The 13,431-nt window shown below is 45.0% G+C and overlaps 1 pseudogene; it reads right to left on the bottom strand.

Annotated features, from left to right (window-relative positions):
• Positions 1–3,374: 3,374 nt before the first annotated feature.
• Positions 3,375–13,431, bottom strand: part of LOC123363526 — a 32,685-nt pseudogene continuing 22,628 nt past the window's right edge.

Genomic DNA, 13,431 nt, shown 5'->3' with positions numbered 1-13,431 from the left:
AGAACTGGATGCAATTATTTGGTCGATACATTTTTTTTGGCCAAAAAAATTAGTTTTGGTGACACCAAAACAGTTTGCAAACTCCTGTAAATTTTGTAGAATTTTTCATTTTGAAAAAATAAAATAAAATAAAATAATAGATTAGTTATTATTTACTATAAATAAATACATACATAAATTTAAAATTTGCGTTTTGATGTTTTTTATCTCACCCAAAATTATTTTGTTTACTTTTTGAAATGGGCAACAAACTGAAAAAAGCTATTATTCACTTATCTCTAATTAACACCAATTTAATGTATAGCAGAAGCACTACTTTCAGATACTAAAAATGTATTGAGTATATAATGGACATTTTAAAACTTTACACATCTAAATTGGCCTTCTTGTTTGCAAAATAAATTATACTGTTTTATAACCTTCTAAGAAAAAGTTATTTAAAGGTGTGTTAAACATGCTAGTTCGAAATTGAAATTCTCTGTCTTAATTACAGCTACAATGAGCAGAGAAACAGCAGCAGGAAAAAAAGCCCTCACACGATCCTGCCAATGTCCCTCAGCCCTGGACTGGGCTTTTTGGCTGAGAATGCCATAGAGGGTGCTGATGTGACTATGTTTTTGTTAAGTAAATGTCTCGCAGAGTACAGGCGGTGCTCTACAAGTTTCCCTTACAGAGCTTTTTGCACCTATTTGAACAAAATAGGCCTAAAATGAGATCATTCAAGACAGAGTAACTTTGATTTTACAAACTGGTCATTCGGTTTATTGTCCAGTAATGATGACATATTATTTTCACTTGTATAGGCACCATGTGTCACTTTAAATCCCAACACCAGTTGTGAGCTAAGACTCTTTCAGGCCAAAAAATATTATTCCATGCTCACTGTTGCCTGATTCACCATTTGAAGTCTGGACTCCAGAAGTCCTTCGCTATTGTGTAGTATTTGTTTACTTCAGCTGCATTCCTGCTATTTTAATACTTCCATCTTATGAATTCTATATCTTCAACTGCAGACAAAGCCTGTGAATTAAGGCCTCTTGTTTCTAAAATACCTCCTCTGGTGGTTTGAGTTGGAGAAGTGATACCTTCACCTCATGCCGTGTAGCACTGCGAGTGTAGAATGGCTGCCATGTCCAGCCACAGAGTTAGCCACATTTCCGAGCTATCGCTAGAACTACAGCCAGTAGAGTACTCTGGGTGTGTGACCTTCTGAGTGAAAGATAAATGTGTTGGTAATGGTACCTTTCATTTACAATTAAGAAATAAAAGCAGTTGGAATGACGGTCTGAAACAGGATTTGATGTGTAATAACTAATAGCATTTCATAGGGTACAGGATGATAGTTGCAGGTCGGGGAGCACTGGCATGCTTACCTGACACAAAAACTTCATGCCACAGAGGCAAGTAACAATAGCCAGGATGCTGTAGATCATTTGGCACTCTCAGCGGTTGCTATGGGCCTGTCCCAGTGCTTACCAAGGTCAGTGGGAACCTTTTATTTATTTCACTGGGCACTGGATCAGGCTTTATGGTTATCAGTGCCCATTCTTAGTATTCTTTATGGAAAAAGACTGCAGCCTTCTCGATGACTGTTCACACAAGCTATTACCTGACTTTGCAAGTCCAGGGTATTTTGTTCCCTCTCAAGGATCAGCCAGTGACTGCCCCAGCTAGCTGTTCAGAGAGCCAACTCACTATGTTTTCCTCAAAATAAACTCTTACTGCTGCCAATTGTATGGAAATGGAGAGAAAAAGCTCTTTAAAAGATAGGAAAAAATAAACAGCCCTAACTGGACAGCACAGAACTGCCACTCAGTTATAAAAATATTGAAAAATAACCTACAGGATAGCAGAAAATATCCTCCTTTCTCCTCTTACTCCCTAAAGCTGTCTCCCTTTGCTAGCACTTTGTTCTGGCAATTCAGAAAATTGTATAATTAGAAACTCTTTGCTCCAAAATCTGCTCAGCTTTGATGTGTAACCTTCTGCCAGGTGGATCCGGCAGCAACCAGGGCCAGGTTCAATATCTAGGGGTTCCTTTTCAATGATACTACACAGAACCGATTGAGCCCCCACCCAGTAACTTGGGACAATTTCACACCACCCCTGGGCACCTCTGAGCGGCAATACTTCCCCACTCCCAAGCACAGAGTCTGAGTGTAGAAAACAAACTTTTAATGAAAGGACAGAAGACGACTGATATTAATTAGAGAAAATGCCACAAGCAGGATTCATAATCATAAAACTATGAGCTGGACACCCACCCAGCGTGCGTGGGGCAGAGTCGTCTGCCTCATGTTTTTGAGTTCTACAACCAGCAGTTCCTTTTCTGTGCCCCTCTCTGCTTCCTCACCATGCCCCACTCACTCCATGAGGACGCAGGGTTCACCTCCCACCCCGGGAAGAAGGCATCTGGCTTACTCCACCATCTGAACACTTGCTCTGGTTGGCTGCCCTGCCAGCCATGGTTCCTCACCGCTGGTGGCCTCGCCAGCCGCTTGTTTGGCTCGCCACCTTGCAAGCTGACTGTCAGTCACCTTCCTCTGTCTGTTGTGACTATGAACATCAGTCTCTTAGTGATTTTCAGCTCTTTGCAGGCTGGGAAGAAACACTGCCCTACCATAAGTTGTTTCAGCTCTCATCTGAGCTTGTTAACATAACAAAAGGCTCTTAATCAAGCCTATTTAGCTCTCTGTTTGAACAGTGGGGAAGAACAGATTAAACCAGACTGGGGACTGTCCATGCCTCGTAGTTGGGATACCTGTTCCCACCCATTTTATTGTCCCAGAGGTCTGGCATTCAAGCCCCTGGCTTAGCAAGTTTCTTTCAGCTGAGGGTGACCACTCAGTTGGGACAAGTTCAGCACAGTTCTGCTCCTCTTTAGTCATACAATGAATATAACAACATTTCACTACCCCTGCATTCAATGCTAAAGTGATTTGTAACCCAACACCAGCCAAAGCTGATCACTTGGAGCTACACAACTCCTGTCTGCTAGATACCTATGCAGAGTAGGTGTTCATGTAAATACAGTTTGCCCCTGAAGTCTCTCCCCCTCCCAAACTAGCTGTCAGGGCATAGTTCATTCAGACTTTGCTTACAGATGTCTGTAAGTGGACATGCCTGTTCTGTAGTGCCCCTTTCCGGTTAAGTAAATATAGCTTTTCTGCCAGGTGGAGTTGGCAGCAACCAGTGCTGGGTTCAATATCTAAAGGTTCCTTTTCAACAGTACAACACAGAAATGGCTCGAGCCCCCTCCCAGTAACCTGGGACAATTACACACCACCCCTCGGTGCCTCTAAGAATCAATATTTCCCCACACCAAGCACAGAGCATGAGTATAGAAGATAAACTTTTAATGAAAGGAGGGCAGTTACCCAACATTAATTAGGGAAAATGCCAGAAGCAGGTTTAATAAACATAAATCTGTGAGCAAAACATCCACCCCAGATGCATGGGGCAGTGTCTTCTGTCTCAGGATCTTAAGTTCTACAACCAAAAGTTCCCTTTCCATGCCCCTCTCTGCTCTCTCACCACACCTCACTCACAGTGGTTGTCCTTGGTCAGTGTGCACCCAGAGTTCAGAAGTGCATCTATGTGAGGTCACCTCCTACCGGTTGTGGGGGGTGAAGGGCACCTTGCTTGCTCCACCATCCAAGCATTTGCTCTGGTTTCACTGCCTTGCTGGCCAATCACTGCTCCGCTGACCGCCCCGCCAGCCGCTCCGTTATGCTGGCTGCTCCACCAGCCGCCACTTCATTGGCCGGCTGTCGCTCCACCAGTCGCTGCTCTGTCAGCCACCTTCCTGCAAGCTACAGTTCTACTCTGCTGGCCACCTTTCCAGCTGCTGCACTACACACAGTCACCTTCTGCTGCCCGCTACTTCTCTGTTGTGATCACTGCAGGTCAGTCTCTTGAGGTTCGCTCAGTGATTGTCATCTCTTAATGGGGGAGTTTGGCTGCTGAAGCAAGCTGGGCAGAAATGCTGTCCCACAACAAGTGATTTAAGCTCTGGTGATTACTTAACAAAAGACTCACTTAGCTCTATGGTTGAACAGTGGGGAGAGGCAGATTAAACTGTGCGTGGGGCTTTGAAATAGAGTCTACACCTTCTGGCAAGGACACCTATCCTCATCCCCTCCTACTTTCACACTGGTCTGGCATTCGAGTCCCTGACTTAGTGAGTTCATTTCATTTGAGGGTGACCTTAGCACAGTTCTGCTGCCCTTTACTCATACAATAAAGATAACAACATTTAACTACCCCTGAATTAAGTACTAAAGTAATTTGTAAACCAACACCAGCCAAAGTTGATCACTTGAAGCTACATAGCTCCGGTCTGCTGGATACCTAGGTGGAGTGGATGTGTTCATGTAAATACAGTCTGGTCCTGAAGTCTTTTCCCTTCCCCAGCTAGCTGTCAGTGGAAAGCTCATTCAGACCCTGCTTTCATATCTCTCTGCTGCAGCCTGCCTCGGTTTTCCCTTTTGATGAGGTAACAATGAGGTCACTTTAACAGCCCCATCAAAAAGAAGCCAAACTCTCTAATTAATGTCAGCGTATCTTCATTTAATAAAGTAATCTGAAAGGAACAGTGGAAATAAGTTAAAGGATCTACCCTCTGAGCCCAGACAAAACATAAGAATCCCCACACAAAAGTTTCTGGATTCCAGCAACAGATTCTTCTTCTGTAAGGCCTTGGGCTTCTCCCCTGCCTGGAGAGCCCTGCGCCGCTTGCTCAGGGTCTCTCTCTGCCTGGAGAGCCCTGCGTTCCTTCTCCCGCTTGCTCGGGGTCTCTCTCTGCCTGGAGAGCCCTGCGTTCCTTCTCCCGCTTGCTCGGGGTCTCTCTCTGCCTGGAGAGCCCTGCATTCCTTCTCCCGCTTGCTCAGGGTCTCTCCCTGCCTGGAGAGCTTTGAAGTCCCATCTTTCTGTTTGTTCAGAGTCTCTCTGACCTCATGGCTTCCTGCTGCTCTTTTATAAATAGGCTTGGTAGAAATCCATTTTTTCCCTCTCTCATGTGTGGCCCATAAACTAACTAGTTGGGAGTGGCCATCTCCAGGTCTTTGGCGCCTAAATGGGTAGGCCACCCCGTTACAATGTCCAAAAGCCAGCTCTTCATTAGCATTGAAGGATCTTACATCTTTATACAAGGCTATTATTTCTTTGCTGATGTCTGCTTATCAACAATATGATTGTTTATACAGGTTATCAGATTATACATGTCTCAAAGTTCTATACAGCTGTTACCTCCAGGAATGTTATAAAAAACAGTCATCGCCCACAATTCAGCTTGCCCATAAATCAGTCAGGTGTTTAACAACTACCCATTGATCTTGTAAAAACAGCTGATCTTGTTCTTCTGGCCACAATCTCATGTGATAACAGTGTTATGAAATGAAAACCCAAACACTATCCCTGATTTGACTTTCGACTCTAATCCCAAATCCTAGCTTAATTTGCATCCAAAAACCATCTCACGTTATTTCACCTGAACAGGCTTTAACTCTCTATTATGTCGCTATAATAGTGTTGTGGTTAAGAGGAGGAGGAGGAGTAAAAGACAAACTGCAAGCTGTCTCTGGTGTCTGCTTTTGTGACCCAAATACACATTTCAGGAGTCTCATAATGTCACTAGTAGAACCTTTTTGAGATCTGTCAAATTGCTGGGCTCAGACTGGTTCCTGGCTCAGACCTATTTGGATTCAGCTGGAGTATCTCCACAAGATAATTCAGCACAGAAAAGATAACCCACTCACACAGCAATGAGGATTATCATCCCTCAGGATACATATGCAAGTACGTGTAGGCTGTTTTCCAGATGCTTAAGAATCTTCATTAGTTAATCCCCTTGTGTTTGTTCTTTTCCAGAGGGACCAACATGATCTCGGAGTGCATGTTCACTTCACTTGTGTTGAAACTTAGTTCTGTTGAGTAAAATTTTATTACACACAAATGCATTCACTCAGTGGTGTAGCAAACGAGAGCAGATTCTGAGTTGTTACCCATGTGCAAACCATGTGTCATGTACAGGGATGGGATAGATTACTGGAGCAAAGTGGGAAACAGAGATTACATTTTCAGAGTAGTAGCCATGTTAATCTGTATCACCAAAAACAACAAGGATACCTTAGAGACTAACAAATTTACTCCTTGCCCCAGCCAACTCAACTTCTCTGAATCTCAATATGGTCTGTGGTCTGCTCCTGGGATAGTGTAACTATGCAACGTGGGCTTGTGGCACAGTCACACTCTAGCCCCAAGATAGTATTAATTATCTTATTTCAGGGGTTAGGCTCATTTGTGGATAAAACAGGTTGGGTCTGGGCAAGTCTCTCCAGGCATCTTGACACTAATAGCCATTTTTCTGTGTCCCACGCCCATCTCTGTGCAGAACCATTATTTCATATACAGGATCTGCCAAGTACTCTTTATTCCATATACCAATCTCCCTCTTCTGTCAGCGCCATCAACATTCACCCCTGCCATTTGTTGTCACCAGCAGGTCAGTAAACGCATGTGTTTCCTTGGACCTACCTGTGACAGGTGTGCTCAGATCGCTGATAAACAGCATGCTGGGAGTTTGGAGAACCAGGTCATACTCCTGCTGTGTTAATAATATACAACATTAGTAACTGCTTGTTCTGATCTTCCATTCACATAATGAATAAACAAGGTTGTGGAAGTAAAAAGAGGCTCTGTGCCTTCTGAAAGAAACCTCTTACAGATGCTAAGGGACATGCTTAACATAGACACAACCACCATGGCTTGGTCCTTACAGTTTGGCAGGCCACAGCAAAGTGCTGGACCGAAATATCAGTTTAATTTGCACTGCTCTATTGAGGAAAGCAATAAGGCAATGCCATTTTAGCTGAGAAAAGGTGGCAAATGAGTTTGGCCAATCACAGAAGGAAGTAGAGACAGATATTGTTTCTTGAGGAGAGAAGGCTCATCTTCCCCTGAGTTCTGGCTGGGTTTTTCGTCTCCTGAAAGAGAGGGTGGTGTGACCTTTTTCCCAGTTACTCCTCGGGAGCAAGAAATGGACAAAGCTTTCTGAGAGGCTGCCTAAGACTATGGAACGAAATCCCACAGAAACCAAGGAGTATCACAAATCTCACCATCTTATGCTCTAAGCGCAGAGTGCATTTCTTTGACTTTATAAAAAAATCCCAAACGAAGCTCTCCACTCCACACACTGCTCCCTCTGGGGAGAGGATGAGAAAACAAACACCTGGCAGATGTTAGTCATCTTGCTCAATGCACTACTCAGACACTACAGCGATGAGCGTGGTATAAGAACCTATCTGGAATGGAATGGAATCCAATAGGAGAATGAGGATCCTGTGGCGTTGTCAAGGACAGGTGTTATTAGTGGATAGAGAGGAGGAGAGCTACATATTAATATCTTCTTTCAACAGTGTCTCAAAAGGGGAACGGCAGGGCCACACACACTCCCATACACCACATACACCCAGCCACCCAGCTAGGAGATGGCCATGGTTGTCCCGGAGGCACAGTCACTCTCCGAGCTCCTCTGGAGCATGGGGTTCTGAACTGGCACCAATGCAAATGGCTGCCCCTCATTTTTCTCCAGCTCAAACATTCAGAGACACTGAATCGAGGGTGTGGAAAATTAGATCTGAGCCGCTCCATCGGCTAGAGATAGAAGAATACTCCGGAATATTTCTTTTGCTATTATTTGCCCAGCTGACTAAATTTCTTCAGCCATACCATCCTGACCCTGTATGTACAACATACATAGCACTGTGGGAGGAAAAGATCAGTACGTACTGTACCTGACACAGAGCAGCATCAGAAGCTAACCAGATTCTGATTCTGTCTGAAGGGTGTGGGATAGGTGTGAGTATAGGATCAATGCATTTATACCTAGAAAAGAGAGAGAGAGAGAGAGATGAAAACACAGGGTTGTTATTGCTGTTAAATTTCTGCAGGAGCAGATTGTTCACACCAGGGTATTTTTATCTTGTTTGTGAGCATATGTAAAATAACATGTTAAGTAAACCAGCAGTATACACAGAGAGGAAGCATCAGCCTAAAGGCAACAAGGTCTATTGGTCTGAGGCTAGGACAATGTATCAGGAATGTATAAGTTCTAACTTATACTTTATTCTCTGTCCCCGGCTTGCCCTGCTGTGTGGCCTTCGGCAAGTCACTGGAGGCTTGATCCTACTAGCTGTGCCTGCTGAAAGATGCTGAACACTGTCTGTTATCACAGAAAAAGGTCAGCTTCTTCTAGCACTTATCAAAGGAAAAACAACATTGTCCCAAAAGCTCGTCTCCCGGCCTCTCTCTACTTCACTATAGAACTTCTACCTAGCACTTTCCCAGGTTCCCCTCCAGCCAGGCTTCCTGCTACAGCTTTTAAGGAACAGTACACATATGCTCCCAGTATCCCTAGTGAAGTCAGCAGCTGTTATGGGCACTCAGCCTCTCATCAGATTAGTCTTCAGAATTGTAGCCCCCTAATTCACAATGACCTGATTATTCTAAGTACAATGAACCCCCTATGAAAAGGAAGATCTGGTTTTGATTGAACATTGATTCATCAAAGTGTTTGTTTATCCTCAGAAAGACAACTCCCCCTTTCCCTCCCCATCTGCCCCTCCCCAAAAATGTATATTACCTTCTACAAAGAAACATCAGCAATCCTCCGGTGAAGATCATGGAGGGAAACAAAATTAGTATGAGCAGCTTCCAGGTGTTCATTTTATGATCTTTATATTCTTAAAAAGAAGAGGGAAAGTTAGTTTTAGTAAAGTGAAGAGAATATAGAATCCTCAAAAGGTACAACCATAAATGGGTGCATTATACACTCTAGGGCAGGGGTGGGCAAACTGTTTGGCCCGAGGGCCACATCTGGGTATGGAAATTGTATGGCAGACCATGAATGCTCACGAAATTGGGGTTGCAGGGCTGGAGGGGGTGAGGGCTCCGGCTTGGGGTGCGGGCTCTGAGGTGAGGCTGGGGATGAGGGGTTTGAGGTGTAGGAGTGTGCTCTGGCCTGGGACCGGGGGGTTCGGAGGGCAGGAGGGGGATCAGGGCTGGGGTGATGGGTCCAGCTGGGGGGTGAGCTCTGGGGATGAGGAGTTTAAGGTGAAGGAGGGTGCTCTGGGCTGGGACTGAGGGGTTCAGAGGGCGAGAGGGGGATCAGGGCTGGGGCAGAGGGTTGGAGAGTGGGGCAGTGGCTCAAGGGTGCAGGCTCTGGGCGGCGTTTACCTCAATCAGCTCCCGGAAGCAGCGGCATGTCCCCCCTCTGGCTCTTACATGGAGATGCAGCCAGGCGGCTCTGCTGCGCGCTGCTCCATCCGCAGGCACCACTGCTACATCTCCCACTGGTCACAGCTCCTGGCCAATGGGAGCTGTAGAGGCGGTGCTTTGGGCAGGGGCAGTGTGCGGAGTGGAGCTCCCTGGCTGCCCCTACACATAGGAGCCAGAGAGGAGACATGCCACTGCTTCTGGGAGCCACCCAGAGCAGCCCCCAGCCCTGCTCCCCGGCTGGAGCGCTGGAGCAGAGCAAGCCCCAGACCTTGCTCCCCAGTGGGAGTTCGAGGGCTGGATTAAAATGGCTGGCAGGCTGGATGCGACTCACAGGACGTAGTTTGCCCACCCCTGCTCTAGGGCCTCTTTTCTATAAATTATTGAATCAAATGATATTATGCTTCTTTTTGTAATGCTATAAATCCAAAGAACACTTCTCTGAGATTTTATGAGAGGTAGTGGATAGAGCATTGGAGTGGAATGAGGGAAACCTTGGGTGTATACCTAGTTCTGCCACTGACTGGCTGGGTGACCTTGGGCAAGTTACTTTGCTGCTCTATGCCTCAGTTTTTCCATCTGCAAAATTAGGATAATGATACCGAACTCTTTCATAAAGCACTTTGAGATCTGCTGATGAAATGTGCTATATATGAGATAGATGTTAATTTATTATTTATTATTATTATTATTATTACTATTTATTATAGCTTTCAGAAGTATTACTGTTATGCTGCTATTCTATGCACAATAGAATTATGGTAGGGACATCTGCTTTTGATGTAAATATTGTATAGGTTCAGGTTTTATAGCACAGAACTTGCTCATACATTATGTAGTTCATTCAGTGTGGTTTATATTGGGTACATTTTAACCTTGTGACTAAAGTTGTTCCAATTCTTTGCAATCAAAGATGAAACCATGCAAAACATGCCTGAATCAAGGTTCCTTGTGTATTCAAAACTTACTCCCAGACTCAGCAAAAAGTGTCATTACATTTCTGATTAGATTGTAAAATCTTTAGGGCAGGAATTGTCTTAATGTGTATTTATACAAGACCTATTGTGCTAAGCATTGCTACAATACAAATAATAATCATCATCTTTGAGTGAAGCCTAGCTGATTTCATGGTTTTAGCTCAGACTGGATATGGGCTGAGGAGGCCATATTTGAAAGGGAGAGGGATAGCTCAGTGGTTTGAGTATTGGCCTGCTAAACACAGGGCTGTGAGTTCAATCCTTGAGGGGGGCCACTTAGAGATTTGGGGCAAAAATTAGTCCTGTGAATTGAAGGTAGGGGGCTGGACTCAATGACCTTTCAAGGTCCCTTCCAGTTCTAGGAGATTGGTATATCTCCTATTAATGTGGACTTATTTTAAATTAGGGTTGGGGCTCAAAACTGAACCAAAGCTTAGGTTCAGATTCCTTTGAACAACATACCTCACAGAATGTAACTCAAAATATCAGAAATCAGGTAAGGTTAGCACTCAGGTTTTTCATCATTTTGTGCTCCAGTCAGGCTAGATGTGTAACTGGTTTTAGATCCAACCCAGAGCAATTTCAGAGCATGAAGGGCTTGAATATGGGCTTCCAGTTTGAGCCTAACTGCATATATTTCACATGGCTCTATTGTGAAATCAGGAGAAACCAAGCAATTTACAAACTGGTAGGCAGAGTTGTATGTAAGAATGGCCTTTAACAAATCTTCATACACCTTAAGATGAACTAGGTATTTTTCTCAAAAGTGTGTTCCAGAGATCAATTCAGAGCAGGGTGTGCTGCTTTCCATTTTAGCGGCTGGTTTTATGCTGAGTGAACAACTCAGCTAACTCTAGGTCTCCTTAGACAGACCAGAGAGAAAGAGCTCAGAGCACTCCTTACCCCAGCCAAAACACCAGGTCTACTCTCCTTCTGACCACACTCTTTGGGGACCCAGGAAGGAAAAACAGCACACATTTCCCTGTCCTCCAGGGCCCTGGTTTAGGAAGATAGACTGGCTGAAGTCAGGGACTGCTCGCATGCTTCAGATTAGGCATGTGTTTAAGTACTTTGTCCAATAGGGATCTAGGGATGGGTGAAGGAAGTCGGTTCTCCTGGCAACCTCCCCACCCTAGAACACAAACCATACAAACTCCTGAGGGAAGGAAGGGAAAAAGAGGACCAGGAGTACTTGTAGGGTGGAATGCAGGAAGGAGGGCCTGGCGAACAGGCTTTTGAGGGAGAGGAAGCAGTGGAACATATTCCCCAAATATCCAAGGATGCTGTTATTGGATATGGTTAATTCTTAGATCCTGTGCTTATCCCCGGGGTGTATCATAAGTTTACAATAAGCCATGTCTGTTTTTAACATGATCACCTTTGCAATTTCTTTTAGATTTGCTCATATCTGAAGAGCAGGAAACCAGCTACTCATATGAGGGAAATCTGCTATTCAATTTTTGTTTCTTTTTTTTTAGCAGTTATGGGTGGAGGGTAAATAAACCCTTTTTCTCTTCTCAAAGGATCAAGTCTTGTTTACCTATTTTACATCCCCTGATTGGCTTGCCAATTACAGAACCAGTTTCTCCTCCCTTGGTTTTCACACCTCAGCTGCTGGAACAGGGCCCCATCCTCCCTGATTGATCTAACCTCGTTATCTCTAGCTTGCTTCTTGCTTGCTTATATATACACACCTGTCCCTGGAAATTTCCACTGCTTGCATCCGAAGAAGTGGGTATTCACCCACGAAAGCTCATGCTGCAAAACTTCTGTTAGTCTATAAGGTGCCACAGGATTCTTTGCTGCTTCTACAGAACCAGACTAACACGGCTACCCCTCTGATACTTTACATCCCCTGAGTCATCCCTGATTCATGTCCAAGCTGAAGATGATGCCTGGGTTACAGGGCTGAGCGACTGGCAGGATGGTGGTGTTGTCCATAGTGATCAAGGAAGGAGGCAGCAAGAAGGGTTTGGGAGGAAAGATTAAAAGCTCTCTTTTAGCCATGGTAAGCTTTAGGTGTTGGCTAGGTGTTCACAAGAAGATGTCAGAAAGACAGGCAAAGATCTTCATTTGGACAGGAGTCAGGTCTGGAGCAGACAGGTAGATCTGTGAGTCACCAGCATAGAGATGGTAGTTGAATTTGTATTTCTGGATGAGATTGGGCGAGATACGGTGGAAAGATGGGGAAGAAAAGGGGACCAAGGCCAGAGCCCTGTAGAAGTGCCACAGAAAACTGGATGGCAGATGAGGAGGGTCCCCTAAAGGACACACTGAAAGAATGATTAGATATGTGTAGGATTTCGTGCGCAGGTACACACACACACACACACACATATTTCCATATATATGTATATAGGGCTAGGTGCTCTGTTGCTCTGTGGCTCCTTTACACCAGTCTGACACCATCAAGATTGCAGAAAGGCAGCAGATTCTCTCATCAGGAATACCCCAGCATACAGGTTTCCCTGGATAGCAAAGAGGTGGCATAACCCTGGTATAGTGGGTGTAGCCAAGTATCCGTGTGCTCCATTTCTGTTTGGCTGTTGCAATGTCCCCTTGGGGCCATGGGCAAGGAAGTATAAATGTGGAGAGATGAAAAGATGGTATAAACCTAACTTCCTACTCCCTCCCATTCTTAGCTCTGCCAGAATGAAAAATTGTCCCCATGATCTATTAACAGGGCTGAATATATTAGGCCAACTCCTTTGAGGGCAATACAGCTGCTTTGCCTTTGTGCCATTGATGGATTTTGTTCATAGGGCCAGTGTTTCTGCTCTCAGAAGGATCACTCCAGTTCAGGGGGATGTTCTCCAGTAATGCAGAGCCAATGAAGAGGCCACTAAGCTAGCTCTGTGCTTTAGAGTAAGGGAAGTGGCTGGAGGAAAGGAGTCAGGTCTGGGATGGTCCTACACTGTGCTAACCCCCAGTCGAAGTTTTCCCTCTTGGAACAATTAGCAGCCAGCCAAAGGAAGAGCCCTGCACACAATGGCCCCAGGATCAGGGGAGTGGGATCTTTGAGGGCAAGGACTGTGTTTCTGTCCTGTGTTTGTGCCTAGCACAACATGGTCCTGGTCCATGACTAGGGCACTTCACTCCATCTTTGCACCCCTTCTCCCAACCTGCACTGCATGAAGTCTGGCAGGCCCCAAGATGTGGCCCACTATTCCTATAGTGGCAT

Source organism: Mauremys mutica, chromosome 1 (genome assembly GCF_020497125.1).
Source record: "Mauremys mutica isolate MM-2020 ecotype Southern chromosome 1, ASM2049712v1, whole genome shotgun sequence".
NCBI classification, from domain to species: domain Eukaryota; kingdom Metazoa; phylum Chordata; order Testudines; family Geoemydidae; genus Mauremys; species Mauremys mutica.
This window is presented reverse-complemented; position numbering and strand designations above follow the sequence as displayed.